General features: G+C 39.3%; 1 protein-coding gene across 10 annotated transcripts in view; it reads left to right on the top strand.

Moving 5' to 3' along the window:
• The window catches only part of foxp1b (forkhead box P1b), a 187,828-nt gene that overhangs the window by 66,182 nt on the left and 104,471 nt on the right, over positions 1-17,175 (top strand). The window lies entirely within an intron of this gene.

Raw genomic sequence — 17,175 nt, 5'->3', positions numbered from 1 at the left:
GCCACTCTGTCAGTGTTTTAAAAAAGATAATCATGGTTTTGAAGGGTCGGTTCCCCCTAAGGGTCCAAATTAAAGTTGGTTGTGTGAGAAATCGTTGCTCAACTCGGAAATAGTGGTGTGTTGACATTTGACGGGAAAATTAGATGTGGTAACGCCGTGTTTACAAAACAACAGTGTGTGTGGGGGGGGTGGGGAAGTAGTTACCACAGAGTTGCTATTGCTCGCATGTCACCCATTCTGCTCGATATCTCATATTCTTCTCCCTACCTGAGAAGCTTTCTGGCCCCCTAGGTTGTGAACGCTTGAATGGAGGTGTGTGTGTGTGTGTGTGTGTGTGTGTGTGTGTGTGTGTGTGTGTGTGTGTGTGTGTGTGTGTGTGTGTGTGTGTGTGTGTGTGTGTGTGTGTGTGTGTGTGTGTGTGTGTGTGTGTGTGTGTGTGTGTGTGTGTGTGTGTGTGTGTGTGTGTGTGTGTGTGTGTGTGAACTCAGGACTTCTGAGAAGTGAGAGTGTGTGTGTTCTGTCTCCTACAGCTTCATCCTCACCATCATGATTTTTTTCATTCTTTATTTTGCCGCTCTTTGTCGTGTCTCTTCACTTTCACTCCATCAGCGCGTTTGGACTTGTAGGTACATAGGTGGGACCTTTAATTTCAAATGATGACTGTGTGTTTAGTTAGAGGCTTTAGAAGAGGAACACTGTTTTTTTTACCAACAAAATACGTGAAATGTAACTCTGACTAACTCTGATTATATGACTAATCAAATACACAACAACATGCCCTGCCCAGGGAGGAATATCCAAACATGCAGTCACATTAGGGAGGACAGCTTCTACGTTTTTCTAGTTGAAATGAAGTATTTCCCAGCCATAATGTCTATATTTCCCCAATTTAAGGTTTGAAGGTTTAAAATAATAAAATATATAATACATGTTCATGTGATAAAGTGTAGAATACATCAAATAACATGTGAATAAAATAAATCATACACATTTATTCACAGAGTGAATCATAAAATCTCAATTAAAGAGATCGTATTCTGCTCATTTCCAGGTTCAAATTTGTATTTAGTGCCTCACTATGACATGTTTCAAAGCTCTGTATTTTTCTCATACTGCCGGTGCTGCAGCACCTCTTTTCTCCCTGTGTGAAACCAGAGCCCAGTCTACTCTGATTGGTTAGTTGTCCGGGCCCTGTTGTGACTGGTGAACCGTGTAAAGCTGTCCCGCCCCTTAGTTGTCACTCAAAATATGGTGAAATCCAATATCCAATAGAAGCTTGGGTGATTTAGTGAGGTCATTATGTTATGAAAGTGGACAAAGGAGTCCAATGTAGTTGTTTCAGGCAGAGGGGAAAGTGTGTGGGACAGATTTTAGCCCTTGCAGGCCATTTACATGCACTAAAACCTATAACACACTACAGGGAAGGTAGAACCCCCCAAAAACCACTATAGGGATTCTTCACTAACTTAATCCTACATCGAAGAGTTGATGGAACTGACCGGCCACTCTATGACTGTTAAACAAATATGCATCACTGATACAGCGCCTATCTTAAATACCAACCTCTGCAGTTTCTCTGCTGAGAGACGACAGTAACTGTCATCGTTACAGTTAACAAATAGCACTATTTTTCCCTTCATTGTCAGAGGCGGCCCTCATCCCCGCAATATGTGGAACAGCCTCCCTCTTTTATTTGATTCAGACAATTACCCCCACATTTGGAAAACAGCCTTGGAGCACATTGAAGTGGAGGATTCCTGTTGCTGCTGTTTATCTGGAGTGCATTCTCCACATAGTCCTGCAGTCCTCCGCAGCAGGCCCCTCGGCTGCCTGCTCCAGATGTAAGATCAGCCCTGAAATCCTCCAGAATGGTCGTGTAATTAACGTTAATGTGGCAAAATCAGCCTACTGATTGACACGACTTTCCAATGTGATTTTGATTGCATCGCTAATGCAGAAATCCCTGCAGCAGCTTATGGGATTACCATGTCTTGGTGTTTAAAGCTCTCTTTTACGGCGTGATAGCCTCTAATGCAGGGTATGTGTTTGTGTGTGGAAGCATAGGTCTCATTTCTTTCTACACTCAAACAATGCTTTTTTTTTTAGGAGATGCATCTTGAATTGATACTGTTTGTACAGTAAGAGCAGCTGGACAAAGAGACCTTATCATCAGAATAATTTATACTTATTTTTATATCCAGGGGGGAGACAGGGTTTCTTTAAGTTTGAATGTACAAAATAAAATAAGAATATGTATATGAACATGCAAATTTAGGTAAGAATGTGCAATAAGAAGATTAAAATAAAATATACGTATTTATTTTTTAAGTTAAATTAAAATATCCAATAGAAGATAAAATAAAATGTAAAAAAAAGATATATTTATATAAACATAAGAAGTTAAAGTTTGAATATAAAATCAAATAAAAATATTCCGTTTTTATTAAAGTAAAATTTCCAATAAAATATAAAAAGAAAAATGAAAAAGTGTATTTCTATAAACAAAGGAAGTTTGAAATGAAAATATCCAAAATATAATCAAATAAAAAATATCTAACTATGAGTGTCCAATAAAAGATCAAACAAAATAGATTAAAACTATTTAAACAGACAGAAAACCATAAAGTCATTGTGCTGCAAAATCTAACATGTTTATGAAACATATACTGTGGTTTATTTGTCTTAACAAGATCATTAATGCTGAATTAAAAGGGTTATCTGCTGATGGTGAAGTCATATTGCCATGTGTGTGCTGTAGGGCAGCCTCTAATGTGCATTTTTTAAAGTCCTGCTTTCTTTGGCCGATTTACTGAGACCTGATGACATCCAGAGATTGCCCCTGCCTGGAAGACTCCTCAGATATCCCAAAACATGAGTCTATTTTCTGAGAGCTTCAAAATGTTATCATCCTTATTTGAATTTCATGACTCCATGTAAGGAAGAGAAAGACTCTCTTGTAATTCCTCCTTTGCTGTAAATGCTTTGGTTTATATTGCTTTATTTAATCCACTTTTTTTTATGGAAGTGTTAAGAATAAACAAGTGGATTCACGAGTTGGACCCACAGAAAGGTCGTGTACAGATTTATGCCGGGATGAAAATAGGGCCTCCGTAATCGCTCCCTTGACTGCGTTTATTGCTTACTTTAAAAAAGTAATTTCTTTATATCAGCATCAAGCTCAAAATTGCCATGTATTAGTATTAGGCTTGGTAAGCTTCTAATTCTGTGGCATTTACAGCTGGCTGTGTTTCCATGCATTTATAACACTTTGATTCTTAAGAGCTCCCTTTAATCGCTTACGCCTAGCTCAGAACATAATAAACAACTTGCCGTGGCGAAAGTGCCACATGGGGGAGATTTCCGGCAAGACAGTTAAGCGCTCCTGTCACCGGCGGGTTTTTGTTGCTGTGTTTTTCACGCACTGTGAGTACCGTAATCTACTCTCGGCTGCAGTTAAAGACGGTGACAGGCAGAATAGATGCAAGGCAGCGTGAAAATGAAAAATGATCGTCCCCTACAAAGACGTCACGACGGAGGCTGAGCCCGTAAAGCGGCCGGCGTGCTTCCTGTTGATTGAGATCACAGGAAGTGTCAAAGCCTCCTAAACACCCTCACCTGGCCGCCGTCTGCTCTCCCTATCTGATGCTCCGCTCACATCATCTGCTATCTGAACACACACTGGCACATCGCCCGCCTCTCTATTGTCTGCTTAAACAGGTTTAAATGCATGCCTGATGCTGGATACAATATGTCACACAACAAAGCAACATTCCCTCACATCTCCTCTACAACTTTCATGTGAATTATCTTCTGCTGTGAGGACGATAATGTTATCGCAGATGTGTTATCTCGGAGATAACTTTTCTTCAACGCAACTTTCAATCTATTTTTCTATCAGCGTCAAACAGACGTGTCTCCTTTTGGTCTCGAAACGTATCGTCGGACGTATAAACTCCGGTCTGCCGGCAGAGCTTTGATAACGTCTCGCTGCTACCAGGTGCAGACAACTAACGTGACACGGCCTTTGTGCGAGATTGACTGAGGAGGCAGGAGTAAGCAAATTCCAGCCGCAGATGAGCTGTCTTATGGCAAGATGAAAAGAAAATCAAAAATGTTATGAAAAGAGAAAGTGTCAAAGCTCTGTTTTTAGCTGTGGCCCAGTGTCTCTGCTGCAGAGAAGATGAAATAGAATTTGTTGTCTTCTGAGCGAAATAACTATGCAGGGTTTATTCTCTGGAAGTCCAGACTGCCTTTACTGAACAACAATATACTGTAGGATATAAGGAAACATTTTATATAATGCAAAGAAAAATAATTATAATACAATAATAATAATAAAATAATAATAATAATAATAAAAATAACAATAATAATAATAATAATAAAATAATAATAACAATAAAATAATAATAACAATAATAATAATAATAATAATAATAAAATAATAATAATAATAATAATAATAACAATAATAATAATAATAAAATAATTATAATAAAATAATAATAACAATAATAATAATAATAAAATAATAATAATAAAATAATAATAATAATAAAATAATAATAATAAAATAATAATAATAAAATAATAATAATAATAATAATAAAATAATAATAATAAAATAATAATAATAATAATAAGAATAATAATAATACACTTTGTAAAAGCTCCCGAAAAAATTAAGAAAACCCCGCAAGATTCTCAGTTTCAGTTTTAGTACATTTTAGAGGTAAGAGTTTGTGTTACATGTTATACTTATTTAAAAATACATTTATTTTATTTATTTCTAAATGAAGCAACTGTCACAAAACACAATTTCCTCCATAGTAAAAAAAGAAAAAAAAAAGTTTCATTAACTACTGACAACTTTCTCCCAAAATTCCCCAAAATATTCAGAGAATGTATTTACAGAAAGAAAGATAAAAAAAAAAAAAAATCTAAAAGGATACACTAGGTTAAGACCTTGAAAAATGCAACAAAGAAAACCCCTTTTTAACTATAAAATCAACATTTGGTTTCATAACCCTGGTTTAAAACCAGTCATGGCATCCTCTTCATATACTGTACATAGATACACACAACAGCATACATTATACATATTGCCCCATTAAAAAGCACTTTTTTTGGGTTTCTTCTCCCACTAGAGAAGATCTCTGACTATTTAAGGGAATTCAAAAGAAGTTCCCACAAGGCGCAGCAGTCTTTCTTATTGGAATAGTTTTGACTTTGTTGCAATCATTTCACGTCATGGTAAATATCTCTTTGGCAGTCCTTTTCTGCCTTCTCCGTTTATTTAAGAAAACAAATCCCTTTTAGGGATAAAGCACCTGGTGGGGCTACTTAATGGAGCGGCTTCAGCCCTACGCAAATAAACAGCTTGCGTTTTTTGGTTTGAGATATAGAAATGAGGCTGGGAGGGTAAAAAAACAAAAACCAAACAAAGAAAGAAAGTCAACATATGGAGAGGACAGGAGTGGACTTCCAGCTATAGACTGTATAGAAATGCAGGGACCATTGGCACATTGTGATCTTTGAACCTGGGTAAGACGCTGTTTTATTTTTTAACGAATAGCTGACCAGTGAGTCAGCATTAGGATATTATTCAAAAGGGCTGGAACTTATCTGGGTCTTTGTTTTCCACATTTGCACATAACAAAATATTGTTATTCTTAACCTGGAAAATAACGCCAGAAAGCAGAGCCAAAGAAAATGGAAAGAAGGCAGTAAGTGACCAGTGAAACAAACAGAAAACTGAAGGCTGCTTTTCTCTTAAATATCTCAACATGCCGTACAAATTAGTGAGAAATGAGGCCTTTCTAAACCATATCAAATAGTATCTCAGTTATTTTATTGAACCATTAATCTGCCCTCTGCTCCGATTCCTATTGTATAGTGTTCATTAGGAGGTTCCAACTCGTACTTATTTTGCATGTCTGGATAATGGCAACACATTTTGAATAATGAATCAGAATTAAGCAGCCAAGTGAAACTTTTTCTTGACAAAAATCTCATGAACTTATAAAGAGAACTGGGTACAGCGTTGCAGGCGGGACCATGTTCATTTCCAGGAAAGGGCTGGCCACTGGTTGTAACATTTCCCGAATCTTCTCTCGTCTCACTCCACCAGCGTTTCTTTAGTCTTTGTTAACTATGAAGGAATTGGAAAATATTTCAAACTCAATCATTTTAAAAAGGCCCTGCTATGCCTTCCTTTTGTGTGTTTTATAGGTTTTAGTGCATGTAAATGGTCTTCAAAGTCCAAAGTTTCCTCCAGAGGGAATCTCTCTCCCACACACTCCCCCGGCCCGGCCTGAAACACCTCCATTGGACTGCTTTGTTTTCCTCCCGGACATAATGACATCACTGTGTAACACCTGCGCTTCTATTGGCTAGCGCTCCAACACATTGTACGTGATAGGCTAAGGGACGGAACATCCCTAAGCGCTTGACTAATCACAACAGAGCCGGCCAACCAATCAGAGCAAACTGGGCTCTGTTTTCAGACAGAGGGTGAAAAGAGGAGCTGCAGCACAGGCAGTATGAGAAACATAAAGAGCTTTTTGAACATTAAAGCATGGAGACATGTAAAAAATGCAAAATATGAACCTGTAAATGACCAATATAGGGCCCATTTTACTCATGTACCTGATTACTTTTCCAGCAACTGATTTAAATAAGTGAATACAAGAGTTCCTAACTGGAAAGTACATTTTTCTGTGGTTCAGTGAAGCCAACAATCTAAGTATAAAGTTTAAAATAGTGATTAAACCAACAAAAAACATTCATTCAACCAGTTTTGAAACATTACATCTTGCACATGTTTAAAGATGGTGTATCAGTGTGGAGGGAGGGACAAACTGGAGAGGAAAATATGTATTTTCATATCCAGCCGCCTGTCGACCCAAATGTGGGTTTATTTATGTAATCAAATTGAAAAAGGTGAAGGCATTTTTTAACTGCTATTTATTTACAGTTTTTCTCTTTTGCTCCGGTTTTAGCCTTGGCTGCTGCGTTGTTTTCATAAACAAAGTCTCTGCGGCCCGGCTAAAAAAACACAGGGCCGCTCAGTGCACTGAAAACAGGAATGACAAACACCATTAGCTGAAAAATTTCCATCTCATTGCAACTATGTTATTGTTTACTTTACCATACGCGTCCTAATATGGTTACCTCCCTGTCAAAGCGGCCCCGGAGCAGAGCCGAGGGGCCCCGCGCGGGGAGACGCTTTCAGCTGCCACTTAGACAATAAGAAACAAATGTCACAGCTCGGCAAAATAAGCCCTGCTTTCACTGCCTTTACAGTACTTGGCCTTCCACGCTGCTTGGCGCAGAATCCCGTGTGATATTTATCTACTCTTCACTGTTAGATACCCTCACAATATACCCCCCCCCCCAACTCCCCTCCTCCTCCTCCGTCTTTGTCCCCTGTCTTCCTTCTGTATTTCTTTGTGTGTATCTCTCCATCGATCTCTGTCCCTGTCCTGGTGTTAGCTGTGTGCAGGTTGACTGATGGGCCTCTGTTTGCTGTGTTCACTTATTTATCAGGGGGGTGTGGTGTGGTGGTGTTGGGGGGGTTGGATGTGTTTGGGGTGGCCGTGCAGAGTTCAGTTCAGCCACAGGTCACGCCCTGGCCTGAAGCCGAGGCCACGTTGGAACTGGAGAAGTCTTGGCCAGGCTTTGCTTTTTTATTATACTGTACTAAAATCACAAAACAAGTAAATAAGAACTCTGGAGAGTGGGGGAAATGTAGTTTTCTGAAGTTATCATGCAAATGTGTTGTTTGTTATTGTAGGATGAATAAAGCAGTGATTTAACCCTTGGGGAAAGAGGAAAGGTAAAGGAATTCAATGGTCTAACAGTATAATGCTCGATAACAAGTACAAGTCCTGAAATTACATAGTATTTTTAACAATCCACGTAAAGTACTCTTTAAATGATTCTTTTTACAGTATTATAGAATTTAAATCTATTAAAATGCTGTTTTTATCACAAACAAATCATTCAAGAGCAATTTAGTAGTTTGTCAACACAGAGCCAGTTTTAGTTACTTTTTAAAACACTGGGCAGATCACATGTACAATACTGCATCCGCACATAGTCTCGGAACAGAATCTGAATAATAATGCATTATTTATCTTGGGGTGAATTGGGTTTTCAGGACAAAATTCATATGGAATTTAGATTTTAGTATCCTTTATTAGCAAAGCAGGTAAAAGAAATGATATAAATGACTAGACGTAACGTTTACAAAAAGAGGGAAGCACACAATAAAGAAATACAAATCAAAAGAACATCCAAAGTTAAAAAGCAGCATACTCAAAGTGTACATTGCACAGTTTTGACACACTAGTGTTGTTAAAGTCTTACGTAGTGACGAATCAGCTACTAATAATAATAGAACATGTATAATAAGTATATATTGCACATGAGAAATGTCCAGATGTGTCTGTTACTCAAATGTCCAATCACCTGTGAGTATTCTCCCTGGACTGTCAGTATAAAGGCTATTAGGCTTTAGGGTCAGGCAGCCTCAGCACAGGTTATTCTGGCAGGAGGTTAAGAAATAAGGTTCTTTCAGATGCATGGGCTTTCTTTTCCCCAGTTGGTGGAGGGTGATGGCAGCCTCACCTCAATCCTAAAATCCTCACGTTTATGATATTTGCCCAGTATTATCTGTGCCTGTGGATGAATGGGAGGACGGAGCATGAGGAATGTAGAAGGTCAGGCAGCGTGATTTACACAGTACAGAGCCCAAGAATCCTTGGGAAAATACTTGGGCCGAGATCAAACAGACGTCATGTGATATGTTCTTAACACTGACCTTTAAATTCATGCGTTTTACTGCTACCCTCTGGCAAACCATGCACTACTGTAAGTGTAAAAGTCTTCCATTTAAAAGAAAAACTGAAAGTCAAAAAAAAGCATTACTTTGAATAAATTGTGGTGCAGTCATGTTCAATAGATCCTGTTGTGTTCTGCTGGTGTTTTGTTGTTTCTTTTACAAAATGCATATCCAAAGTGCCCTTATTTAACTTCCGTCAACATGGATCATATATGAATACGAGGCAGATGAGTAGTTCAGTACTGCATCGTACCAAATGAGCACATCATTTGATTTATAGGTAGAAATGTAGTAGAGTCAAAATAACAATATTAGCTTCCAAAGTGCAGTGGAGTGGATTTTTATGGAGCATAAAATGGAAATATTAAGGTAGAGCACAAGAAGAATTTCAACTTTTTATAATATGCATATCCAAAAGGCCACTATTTGGAAGTTAGAAAATGTGCAGCTAATTATAGTTACTTTTTAAAATACTGGGCGGATAAATAAAGGGTTACAGGGGCCCTATTCTGCTCATTTTCAGGTTCATATTTGTATTTAGTTCCTCTACTGGGACATGTCTCCCTGCTTTCATGTTCAAAAAGCTCTTTATTTTTCTCATACTGCCTGAGCTGCAGCACCTCTTTTCACCCTCTGTCTGAAACCAGAGCCCAGTCTGCTCTGATTGGTTAGCTGACCGGCTCTGTTGTGATTGGTCACCAGTTTAGAGATGTCCCGCCCCTTAGTGTATCACGTACAATATGTTGGAGCGCTAGCCAATAGAAGAGCAAAGGAGTAAACAAAGGAGTCCAATGGTGGCGTTTCAGGCAGGTGGGGGGGTGAGTGGGAGAGAAACTTCCTCTCGAGGGAACTTTGGGATTTTAGCCATTTACATGCACTAAAACCTAGTGTGTAAAAACATGATGATGATGATGATGATCCGAAATTCTGTGGAGTTCAATTATATGTAGCATTACATGGAAATATTAAGGTTGAGTACAAGACATATTTCACACATCCCTCTTATTTAGAAAGATCCTTAGACATTCACACTAAAACGAGACACTTTTTCAAATTCCTGGAAAAATGTCATCTTCTTGGCGAAAGGCCAGTGTGTAAAAGCATATTCTGAGTCAACAGTGACTTTGATATTTGTGAAGCATACACACACGCAGCCGTGCGTAAGCGGGCCAATAATTAGTCGTAAGTTGACATTTTTAACTTTGCGATGATTACTGTGATAGTGTTCAGTTATGTCATACATTTAGCTGCTGAAGGGAACGTCCTGTCCATTATTTCTTTAGTGTTTGTCCAGGCTTCACTATAATTTCAACTCCAGTGCAGCTATATTATGTTGATAAGCTAATGGCACTGACCTTTGCTGCTTTATCTGAGGGGAAAGACTATACCCGCGTTGACGTTAATGAACTTTGTGAAAGGGTTGTTTACTGGCGTCAAGGTCAGTTTCTGAGAAGGGCAGCAGGTTTTCTTGTAAACACATTTACAGCCAAAGATGTGTAAACACTGTAAATGTATACAGGTTGAGCAGGGGGTCGTACTGGCATATTTTCCAGTTGTTCTTTTGTTTTTGTCCTGACCTTTCCCCTGTGAAACACACATAAAGGCTGCCGTGTGCATATGTGTTTATTTCTGGAAGCACTTTAAAGTAATGTACGCACCAACAAAAAGCAGAAAGAAGACTCTTAGAAAGCATAATGATGTGCACACTCACAGCAGAACGCTGAGAGGAGAGAGTAGGAGATAGCAAACGCAGGACTAGTGGGGGTATTAAATATGAATTAATGGAATGTTGCTCAGGCACATCTCCGGGTGTACTGTAGTGTTGAAAAATAAAATGTATGTTGCCAGCTACTAGCCGTGAAGGTGCATTTGGACTTAGTATCCTTTAATTAGAAGTGAGATATTAGCATTTCATAGGGCTTTATGCTGGGTGAGGGGATCGGCCGGCCACCGCGCCTTCATTAGCCAGCTTCTCTATGTAATGAGTGCCATCATTAGCTGATGGAGTGGATTTGCCCTAGCTCTACCTTGAAAGGCACATCTCTCACATACTTGCAAGGAATAAGGCCCTTTAATGGATTTCTTAATGAATAAAATAACATGCCACTTCTTTAAAATTTGACGAGTGCATTTCTGATGGTGTACGCCACTGCTGCCTTTTGCTTTTTAGTTGAATTAATGACAAAATACCTGTACTGATAATAATTGAAAGTGGGTAGCAAAGGTATTCATGGGGCTGTTGTATGTTGTGCGATCAATGATAAAATCTGAACTACAAAATTCCCTATCAAGAATTTTGTCTGTGTAACTGGCACAAAAATCCTAATTTAGAGCTCCCTGTAAGGATACATTTACATCTTAGGGGCTTTTATTTTGAAAAACAATCTTTGTCCGGCACTTCCTGTAAGGATACTGTTACTCTCTGTGGATTTTATTTTTACACCGATCTTTCTGGAGCTTCATGTAAGGAATCTATTACTTTCTGGGACTTTCATTTTGAAAAACAATCCTTGTCCAGAGCTTTCTGTAAGAATCCCATCATTTCTGGGGCTTTTATTTTGAAACCAATCCTCTTGTGCAACTTTCAGTTTGGATAAACTTACTTACTGGGACTTTTGTTTTGAAGATAAACAATCCTCATCCAGAGTTTCCATAAAGGATGTACTCATTTTCTAGGGCAGTTTTTTTTTTTTTTTATAAATACAATCCTCCTCCATAGTTTCCTGAAAGAATACTGTTTCTTTTTGGGCTTTTATTTTGAAAAACTAAATTCATCACAAGCTTCCTGAATTAAACCAATAAATATGGGGTCAAAAAAAAGTTGAATAAGGTGTGTGGGGTTTCTGTCAAAGGTCGGAAGAAGTGCTCACCGTTTAAAACTCGCCATGTTTATCAGGAGGGGGAAAGGCAGGACAGCTATTGGTTAAACCTGACTGCAAATTATACATGTGCACCTTCAACAGCAGTCAAAGACAGTCGGAGCGGAGGTGTTTTTCTGTGATATGGAAGTCTTCCCTAAGCCTTGGGCTGCGGCTCCATTCTCAGAATCAGGCGTGAAGTGATTAGTATTTTATTGATGAGTTCCTGAAGTGGCAAGTGTGGGAAATTGGATCTTTGATCTCCTGGAGTTTGGGAAATATATCCTGAGACTGTGGAGCTCTTCAGGTAAAAAAACACCCCCATCCAACACACACTGACAGACATGCCGTTTGGGAGGGATAGTCCTCCCCTTTCTCCAAAACACATATTTGTTTTGGATGTTTTCACTCAGAGTCTACACGGTGATTACAGATGTTCATTAACAAAATTGCGTATTTGTTTTAAACTTTAACCAATCACTTTGATATGCTAATTACAGTGTAATTTAATTTGAGCCCTGTAATGATGATGCTGTTATTATGGACATAAATGATGCAGTTAAGCTGAGAGTAATCTCATTTGCATACTGTACATGCCAGTAAATTAAGCCCTTCCCTGCGTTGCTTCAGCTTTAATTTTCCACCCCTTTTCACACAGCATCCCTCAGCCCCCGCGCCTAATAGCGAGGCCAGCTTGTTTGATGTGGAGAGCCGCTTCCTCACACTAAATCCAGTCACAATATGTAATACATAAAGGCTCTCATTATAACTCTGAGTGCTCTTTTAAGAACTTGGTATTAATAAGCGAGGCAAGGTTCTCACACTTTGTATTGATACACACAAACAGTTTGCTATAATCATCTTCCCCTTAATCTGCATGTGGGAAATAAAAAAAATCATGTGATAACGATGTACCCGGGGATAGTTAAAGAGCCCCTCATCATATTGTATATGTCCTCTTCGATGTGTTGATCACAGATATCTTCAAAGAGCTGATTGTATTTTGATATCCCTGCTTTGAATGGAGAGATGAAGAGTCTTTTTTTTACCACGTTTCCTCACTCGCTAATTGAAAAATATTGTATGTTTGGGGCAAATGCTCTTGTTTTTCCCCGTGTACAAATGCTTTTTGATGTGTGTATAAAAGAGCCATATTTCCGACAGAGGGCTAGCCTGGATGAAAAAGCTCCTGCGTCTTCATTAGAGAAGCAGCACCTCATGGTGTCTGATGTTTGCTGGGAGAAGGTAAACATGTTTGTCACACAGGGGTGTATTTATACTGATCAAACATGTGTGTAGCCCGTGGTGAATGCTAAGGACTTTAGCTCACAATTTTCTAAACCTGACCTCTCCTCGCAGGCTCCCCTTTTTTTCTTTTTGAAGGTGGGTTCGGAAGGTGTTTTATGGACTTTAACACAGACAATACAATTGCCCTTCACTGAGAATGCTCCTCCATTTTGCGCCATAAAGAATATTATTTTTCTGCCAGCCAATTTTCTCTGTTAGTCCCTAATTGGCTACATAAATCTCGGCCGTTGAGGGTGAGAAATGTTGCCGTGTCACACAGTGTAATCTTCACCCTTATTTACCAATTCATTAAGATTCATTGATGCAGGATCGGTGAGAGGAAATGACAACATAAATCAGGCCTCCAACATAATGACCCTAATCAGTTGGGAATTGCAGAAAATGTCATGATGAACTATGTCCTTGTATTAGTGCCACTGTACATTGTCATTGTGCTGCTTTACGAGTGGGACGCATCCCTCCTGACATGGGCTGTATTTAACGAAAAAAAGAGTTGTTAAAACCTGATTCCATTAAAAGGCAGAAATTCATGTAAGGTCTTTTGGTATTTAGCCCCCCTCGCCCCTTTGTCTTCAGTTTAACTGCTTAATGGAAGGTGCAAAACTCCCTTTCCTTTCTAACCCTGTCTGAACGCTGCAGCTCTTAAAATAATAACACGCTTCTTAGGCTGAAACGACCCCTGGACTACGTTGAGGCTCCTTCAGAAGCAGTAGGGGAGGGGTCAATGGGGAAGGCCAGTCCCATAGCAGTGACTGTGACGAAATAGCAACATGGCTATTGTGTTACATTTTAAAGGAATACTTCACCCACAACAGGTTCATTTGGACATCAATGACCTCTTGTTACCTTGAATTTGGCTGGAAATTGTTGTTTTTCTTGCACACCTCCACAGAGAAACATTACTATCATGTGTTACTTAGGGTACGTGAAACATCATATCAGATACTTAACATTTCTTAGGGCTGTCCGTGCGGTGGTAAGAATACAATCTCGTGTTGACGTAATGTGTCAAATGCACCTTTCTGGGAAATCCAAGGATAGCAATAACACATTTTTACACACAGATGTTTTGATATGGTTCAGTTTTTGGTAACGAGGCCTTTTGTTTATCAAGAATATATTCATATTTTGTGGAAACTCGATCAACGTGGATGCAAGACAAAAGGTTTCACTAACTCACGATAACATAAACAAATGATGATTTTGTGGTTGAAATATTCCTTTAAAGAGGCAGTTTGGTGGTGATGTTGCATGTTTAAAAGTAAAGATTTACGATTCCGTCCAGAAAATCAAAAGCTAATCTCTGTTTGAGCTACTATAAGTAAAAGAGCTAGGAGACGTTCACCTGTGTTTGTGCATGTAGAGAAAGATTTAACAGAGCTAAAGATTATTTAAATAGCGGGTGTTAAGTTTCCTCAGCTATCATGCATCGAGGAATCATAATAAATGCATCCACCACACTTGATGACTTACTCCACAGTAATTAGCGGCTTACTTTGTGTGTAGAGCGGCGGTTTACCACAAGTCTGTCTTGGTGATTTAACAGAACTGCAAAGCTTCCCCCCCCCCCCCCCCCAAAACAAAAATGATTAGGCTACATGTTGTCAGCCGACAGAGGAAGTGTGCTCTCCTCCAGCGAGTTGACAGCCACTCTAATAATATTGTCCTCTCTGAGCGCAGGTATTAATTAGACAAGTTCGTTAAGGCTAACCTTGGTTTTCCCAGGAAAATGCATGTGACACATTTCCCCTCCACGAGTTCCCACACCCAGGGGAGCAGCCCTTCCATGAATACTACCAAAAATGATTAAAAATATATGACATACTTTAAGTAATGTTAAAACAATAAGCGCTATCGCAGATCCCACAGGACGCCGATAGATTGAAGTTGTGTTTTTCTTTGCATGTTTGACAGGTTTAATTGGTAAGATGAGCTTGAGGGGGAAGCAATGCCTGTTTTTATTTTTTTTGTCCCTGTGCATTGAGCCTGTGGTCAGAAAAAGAGTCCCCCTTTGTCTCCTGGTGTCTGTCCTCTCGCTGCAGTGTTAATGGGCCTGAGCCACATCTGAGCGGGATTATCAATGTCAAATGAAGGAGAGCCGATGAGAAAATGTGTGGCGAACCACTCCTAAAAGAGGCTCCACATCCCAGAATTACTATTCCATTCATGTACAACCAGATTTAAACTCATTAGACTTCTCTATTTACTCAGTCTCCATCGGCCCTAGTTGTACTAAAAATACCGTGGCCTGCCTTACTTTGGCACATTCCATCATTGTCTGAGCACAGCAGGCCTTCACACCGACGGGTTCCTCACTCGGCTCCATGCACAAGAGACCAACTGGCTTGTGTGTTTTCTGAAATTATGGATCAACTTGACTTCACCACGGAGTCTTGGAATTCAACTGAGCTTGTAGCATGATAATAGGTTGATATTCACATGTAGAAATAGGTTTTGTGAATCCTATCCTGAAAGGGTGGTGCAGAAATGAGTCCTAAAACCTGGAAATAACTAAGCATTTTACCACTTTCAGTTATTCCCAAGTCTCAATGTCATTGGGTTTTTGAATGTGTTTGTGGTTAGAAGCCTGAAATAAGATTTTCATGTTTTGTTCTCCGATATAAACTCCAAGTGACAACATGTCATCAAACTGTCACATGGCCGCCTTTAGCTTAGCGTTGGTGATGCGGAGCCATGCAACCACGATGTAAGGCAAGGCAAGTTTATTTATATAGCACCTTTCAACACAAGGCAATTCAAAGGGCTTTAGAAAAATTAAAGACATTAGAAGCATTTTGAAATAGTGCAGCAGAAACACTTTATAAAATGGCATTTAAAAAACAGTAATTAAAAAGCAAAGATAATAAAATAAACACCAAAGGTATAACATACATGAATACAAGTTACAGTGCAATATAAGAACAGTTCAAGTAAAAGCAGCAGCAAAAAGAAAGGTCTTCAGCCTGGATTTAAAAGTAATGAGAGTTGCCGCGGGCCTGCAGGTTCCGGGTACTTTGTTCCAGATAGTTGAAGCATAATAACTGAACGCTGCATTTCCTTGTTTTGTTCTGACTCTGGGGACAGAAAGCTGACCCGTCCCAGAAGACCTGAGAGTTCTGGATGGTTCATATTGTAGTTCCTTCTTAGCCTAGCGTTGGCATTTCCTTACAGCCGATTGAATTTACACTTCAAAAATCACAAAGTGGTGTTAATGTGTGGGGATTATCCTGCTGAACGAAACAAGTTGAGCATCATAAACATGTGATTTTGCAATATATACGGAAATCCAATGGGAAACTCCCATAGATTTTTGATGAGGGACTGTTTTGTGATGCTAACTTCCGGGTCGGCCTACAAAAATACATCATCACTGCACCGCTCATTAGGATTATTATAAAGTTAAGTTGGGTATAGCAGTTTTTAGGGCACGAAATGAAATCAGTAGGAGACAGAAAACACTGTATTCTGGGTAGAGAAGCCTCATTGGATGACTTCAACTCAGCAGATGGCAAGTTGTTGTACCCATGAAAAATTCATAGTCAAGGTGACGTGCAGCTTGAGAAGTCCCTATACCTCCTTGTCTTTTGTAATCACTACTCTAGGACAAAGTGTTTGATTTAGCCTCTGAAGTAGCTCGGGATCTGTTAAAGCCGCACATACATGCAGTAATCAAAGCCACGCACTTTTATTATTGATAAATAACATTTCTTGTAGATTCAATTCCACCAATTCCCTTTCTTGTTGTTGTTGTTTTTTTGTACACTCCATACCCTGAGTGCCAGCTCCCAGAGACATCCTTTGTTATTTCCACAAACCTAGTTACTGAATAATTGAACAAGGTAAATGTTTAACATGTTTTTACAAGTTCCTCGCTGCGCTGTTGTGGGGAGCAACTGTTTGTTGGTGTCTGGAAGAAACACTTGGTTGCCTCGCTTGACAAAGATGTGTTTCCATAGGAGACCACCTCGCCCCGGCCCGCTGCCCGCCCAGCTTGTTCTCATTCATGGTTGTTCGCGAGCAGCTGCAACCCACCGGCTTAATGCGCCTTCAAATGTCAAAAGAATGACTTTTTGTTTATCTTGACTTCTGCTTCGCTGTTTATTCTAGCCCAAGCTGCATTTGCATCAACCTTGATTCCCTAAAGCCTGGCCCCCCTCCCCTCTC

The sequence above is a fragment of the Eleginops maclovinus genome, chromosome 20 (genome assembly GCF_036324505.1).
Source record: "Eleginops maclovinus isolate JMC-PN-2008 ecotype Puerto Natales chromosome 20, JC_Emac_rtc_rv5, whole genome shotgun sequence".
NCBI classification, from domain to species: Eukaryota; Metazoa; Chordata; class Actinopteri; order Perciformes; family Eleginopidae; genus Eleginops; species Eleginops maclovinus.
This window is presented reverse-complemented; position numbering and strand designations above follow the sequence as displayed.